Raw genomic sequence first — 6,000 nt, 5'->3', positions numbered from 1 at the left:
GGCTGATGGGAATTGCCAGAAAGACAAGGACACCAAAGGCTAAGTTACGGAACCACTATTTTTAAAACTGCCTTTTGAAAAAAAAAAAAAAGCTGAATGAAAGAAAATAATTTGTGCAATGTATTTTTTTCCTTTGTCTTCTTATCTGCTTGCTTCACGAACTATTTTTAGTATGTTTGCATTAACCTTCTTCTAACAGAATGCCAATTAAAGCAACTTTTGATAGGCTGTGTTTAAAAGACTGAATCCAAAGAGGAAATTGTGTTAAATCAGCATGAGAACACCCGATTCTTAATCCCACTTGGATAATAATTGAAATTCTTAGATTTGTTTTTTTTTTAAAGCCAGGTTAGCAGCATAGTTGGGAAAAGCAAACTTTCCCTTCTTTTTTTCCCTTTGGCTGTCTGTTGAGATAACAGCTCCTCAGATTGCGTCTCTCATCCACTTGATGATAAAAGTGGTGGCAAGGAATCCTTCACCCAGCAGATGATGTTTTTCCTTCGTCTCCCTGTATCTGTCCTTTCTCCTTAGCCAGCTCTTGCTGAGCTCCCTCCAGCGTTGATGAGAACGATCTGAATTGACAGTAAGCTCAAGTCTGTGTTGATACTGTGCATGTTGTGCGCAGCTTCAGCTTGTAGCTGTTTCTGGTCATAGGAATGACACCACACAGCAGTCTTTACAGTTGGATGGCAGGTGTTCCAGGCTCAGTTCCACTGACATTCGTGACTCCTTTGAAAAACAGCCTCAAAGTGGAATCACACAACGATCGAACGGGCTCCTTTACAGCATGGGCTCAGGGACAGGAACCATCGTGAGGATGGGGCAGCACAGGCCAGTGCCTCCTTCGACTGTGCATGGGGCTTGAGAGCGCCTCGCGATGACAACCGACAAACATCTTTCTGGATTCCGATGCTGATTTCTCTTTCCATCTATTCCCTTTGGTGCCCCCTCTCCCCTCTGTCCAGTTCCTCCTCCCTTCTTGGACTGATTCATCTCCTCCAGCGCTTCTTCCTCCCTCACGCAGACACACAGAGATAAATGGAGCAGACTACCCGACTTACACGAATAAAATAACTGATAAAGAAATGATTCCTATTGCTAGGTGTGAAGGTTAGAGCAAGGGAGAAAGGGCAAAAGGGAACAATGTAAGCACAGATTGAGGTAAAGTCACTTTCCTTTATCAATAGATTCTCAGCACATAGGGAGGTGGAGGTAAGAAAAGACACATTTCTGTTACCATTAATTCTCAAAAGGAAACAAATTCCCAACACAGGGAAGAGGCAGTAAAGGATATGGACTGAGACAAGCAGGAGATGCATCAAATCCCCACAAATGGCTGACTTGACCATTGGGTTCTGGCTGGACATCAAGGAGAAAGCATGAGCTTCAGGTGTGCATTCCACATTTGTGAAGCAGATGCATGCTACAGAAACTCAGCCCATCACAGAAGGTGCACCATCAGCAAAGTCTTACAACAGTATACACTCAGCCTAGTTGGGGTGCCTGTTGGCACATTCTGTGCTAACATAACTCTTTAATAAACTCACTTGTTCTATTCAAACCTTCTTTCTATCTCTTATCTGAATACTTCTTTGTGAGCAAGACCAGAACCAAGAGAGGAGGGGCCTGAATCACCCAGCCCCCTTCATGCATTATTATGAAAACTAATATTGCTTGGGAATACATCTTACTTGCTCAAGTCCACCAGTCCTTCAGGATGGGTGATGGCTATTCCATTGCTACCTTGTAGTTATCTAGGTGTCCTGTGTCATGACTACACACACACACACACACACACACACACACACACACACACACTCTTTGGCAAGTCATTAGTTCCTGGGTTACTCATAAAACAGTAAGATCTTTGAGATAGGAAATACGAATATTGCACCTTTTATTTGGTATACATATACACATGTTCCATGACCTCTTCTGCATCCTGCCTATTCCTTTAGCAGTTCCCTGACAATGTACTGCTGCAAACATTGTTGGATTATCCTCTATAAAATTTTACTAGCGTGTGATATCATATGACATTGTTCTAGAATCTGAGTATTATGGTTGGTCACCTTTCTTTGGAATGGGCACGGTTGTGGATCTCTTTCAGTCATTTGGCCAAACAACTGTCATCCAAATTTTCTGGCATAACTGAGTGAGTGTTTCCAGCAGTTCATCAGCTTGTTGAAGCATTTGAATTGGTTTGGGGCTAAGGTATTCAGTGCAGCTTGAACGTCTTCCTTCGGTACCATTGGTCTTATTCTTGTACTACCTCTTGAACTGGTGGCCTATTGATGAGTTCTTTTTGATCCACTTTTTCATTCTAGTCATTAGCAATTATGAACGCATCTTGATAGAATATTTGGTCATTTTCACACTGAAGCCATCGGTAGAACTGAAATGTCTTCATCACTCGCTTTCGTGATTGTTGCATAAATTTTAATAATAGTTGTATCAATTAGATTTCCTTGAAGATGGATTGATATAATCCTATCACAGACATCATTTTACTTCATGATTAATTTTGCAATGTCCCTTTTGACGATGAAGGTCATGCCACTCCTCTTGGCTGTGTTATACCAGGCATAGTAAATCATAATTTTCTGATTCAAAATGGCCAATACCAGTCCATTTCAGCTCACTAATGTCAATATATATCAATCTTTATGTGTCCCATTTAATTTTTGATGACTTCCAGTTTTCTGAGGTTCTTCCGTCACTCGTTGCATGTTCTAATCATTAGCATGTGATATTTACAGTGGTCTCTCCTTCCTTCAAGTTGTGCTTTGAGTCAGGAAATGAGGATCCCAAAGGCTGCTCTCCTCCCGGCTTTTCCTGACTCCCGCCACCACGGTCAATCTCAGCACTGAGAAATCAGCTCCGCCACAGTCACACGTTGAGTGCCCACTGACCCAACGGGCCCTTTCCCTGGCATTATCTCCAACAATTGCAGTATCTGACAGTGTTTTCAAGCTCTGCCTAAGGTTTTCAGTGCCTCCTTCCCCCAAAGTGGGAGCCCAGTCCGTCTTCATTATCTGGTTTTAGTCAGACAGCTCCACGGAAACCCGTTCACTTTGGGTGACCCTGCTGGCATCCGAAGTAGCAGAGACATAGCTCCAGAACCGAAGCAGCACACGAGCCACCACAGTGCAACAGACTGACAAATAAGTGGTGGACAGACAAGAAGAGGATGAGGATGTGGAACAAGGGGTATCATTAATGCTGCCAGATGAATCTTGGCTCAAAGCAGAAAATACCACAAAGATGTTTACTTTTGTATTATCGACTATGTAAGGCATTCAACTGTGTGAGCCACAGTAAATGATAGATACTATTGAGAAGGATAGGAATTACAGAACACTTCATTGTGCTCACACAGAACTTGTACATAGATCAAGAGGCAGCTGTGCAAACAGATCAAGCGAACACTGCACAGAACAAGGGAACAGTGCATGGTTTAAAATCAGGAAAGGTGGGTATCAGGGTTGTACCCTTTTACCATACATGTTCACACTGTATGCTGAGAAAATCATCAGAGAAGCTGGGTTATGTGAAGAAGAATGTAGCATCAGGATTAGAGGAAGACTTATGAACAACTTTCAACATGTAAATGACACAACCTAGCTTGCTGAAAGTGAGGAGGACTTAAAATACTTACCAATAAAGATCAAGGATTGTAGTCTTCAGTATGGATGACAACTCAATATAAACTATACCAAAATTCTTACAAGTAAACTGATAGATAATATCATAATCAATCTAGAAAGGTTGAAGTTGTGAAGAATTTTGTCTTGCCTGGATCCACAATCAATGCTCATGGAAGCAGCATTCAAGAGATCTGAACATGTGTTGCATTGGGTAAATCTGCTGGACAAGATCTCTTAAAGAGTGTTGGAGAGCAAGATGTTACTTTGAGAACTATGGTGTGCCTGCCCCAAGCCATGGTATTTTTCATTTTATCAGATGCATGTGAAAGTTGGGCATTGAATAAGAACAATGAAGGAGTTGATGCATTTGAACTGTGGTGCTGGGGAAGACTATTGAAAGTGCTAGGGGCTGCTGAAAGGAGAACTCTGTCTTGGAAGAAGTATAGCCAGAGTGCTCCTTAGAGGCAAGTCCAGCAAGACTTTGTTTTTCATACTTTGGATGTTGTCAGGACAGACTATCCTTGGGAAGGAAATGATGCTTGGAAAAGTAGAGGGTCACTGTAACAATGGGCTCAAGTACACGAACAATTGTGCAGATGGCCCGGTACCATGCAGTGCTTCATTCTGTTGTGCATAGAGTCACTAACAACAGCATATGTCTGTATATATTCATGTATAGACACATGCATATGTGTTTATAAATATATTTATGAATATTAAAATATATATGTACTTATATTTATAAATATAAAGGTCAACAGGCAAGGTGGTAGGCTGCTGATGACCCCCAGCATAGACTGCTGGCTCAATTCCAAATAACCAGAGGTCAGAGAATTAGCCAAATGCAGGATCCAGATCCTGCAAAGAGCAAACAAACGTTTCTCTTGTGTCTACTTATACTGGAAGCATGCCACACCCCCAGGAAATTTTTCTTCAGTTTATTGTATCAGTACTCTGAGCTCACTCATGGGGTTACATCCTGATGGTTGTTCAGAGTAGATCTTCATAATGGAGATAATTGCACTGGGTTATTCACCTCAGAGGGAATTACTAGATCTTAACTGTGTATTGCTGTGGTGCTGAAAGCTACAGGACTGGTATTTCATATGCCAACAGTTTAACCCAAATGGAACAGGTTTCGGTAGAGCTTCTAGACTAAGAACAGACTACAAAGAAGCAATAGGTTGTCCACTATGGAAGAGTCAGCTACTAGAAACTCTATAGACAGGATCACATCACATTGTTGTCAGTCACTGAAAGCCTAATGATTAGAAGAAGAGTATTGTCAGAGATGGTGCCAGAAGATGAGCCCCTAAGGTTGGAAGGCATTAAAATATGACTGAGGAAGAAGTGGCTTCTTACAGTCAAGTAATCGTGTGCAGGGGTTAAACCTGTCAGAATACAGCTGTTGGGACCTTGATTTGCTGACCTAGCAGGACTCAAATTGTGAGGAGACACCTGCCGGAACTTGGAATGTACAAAGAATTAATGTAGGAAAATTTGAAGTAGTTAAAAATAAAATGGAACACATACAAGGGGGTATTCCCCTCCAAACAGATTTTTTAAGCTAAGTATTTAAATTTTTTTTAACAAAACAACCTTATAGCCTTCAAAGTACTCTCCATTAGACTTAATATATTTCTCAAATCTGTGATTCCATCCTTGGAAACATTTTTCAAACTCATTTGTTTGGATGGCTGACAGCATGTCCCTCATTTTTTTCTTCACCTCTTCTATGTCGTCAAATTGCTGTCCTTTCTTGTCGCTCTTCATTCAAGGAAACACAAAGAAGTCACATGGAGTGAGGTCAGGTGAGTAAGGTGTGTAGGGCAAAAGGAGGCATGCTGTTTTTGCATAAACTACAGCATTGAGATGGCTGCATGAACAGGTGCATTGTCATGGTAGCAAAACCAGTCTCCCATCTGCCACAAATCACTCCATTTTTGTTGCACATTCTTATGCAATCTTTTCAGAACCTCTAAAGAGAAGACTTGATTAACAGTCTGACCTAGTAGAACCAACGCCAAATGTATTATCCCCCTCACATCAAAAAAAGCAAATGTTCATCTTCTCTGTGGGGTTGAAGGGAAGAGGGAACCCCACAAAACATCACAGGTTTGGTAGGCGCAATTGTACAGCGATAATAAGTAGAGATTATAGTAAAGTCATAGAGAGCATGAGAGTTAAAGGATGGAGTCAAGTAATGGAGTCAGACGCAATTCATGGTAGCATCACTCACCTCAGCCCCACTTGATGGTCCTCGTGGAGGGGGCTTAGCTGTCAGAGAAGAAGCTGCTGCCTCGTCCTCCTTAGCCACCTTCTCCAGCCACCCTCCCGAGAACCAGAGAGCCTC

This window comes from Echinops telfairi, unplaced genomic scaffold, assembly GCF_000313985.2.
Source record: "Echinops telfairi isolate 266 unplaced genomic scaffold, ASM31398v2 ScPeMD7_7468;HRSCAF=8506_2, whole genome shotgun sequence".
Taxonomy (NCBI): domain Eukaryota; kingdom Metazoa; phylum Chordata; class Mammalia; order Afrosoricida; family Tenrecidae; genus Echinops; species Echinops telfairi.
This window is presented reverse-complemented; position numbering follows the sequence as displayed.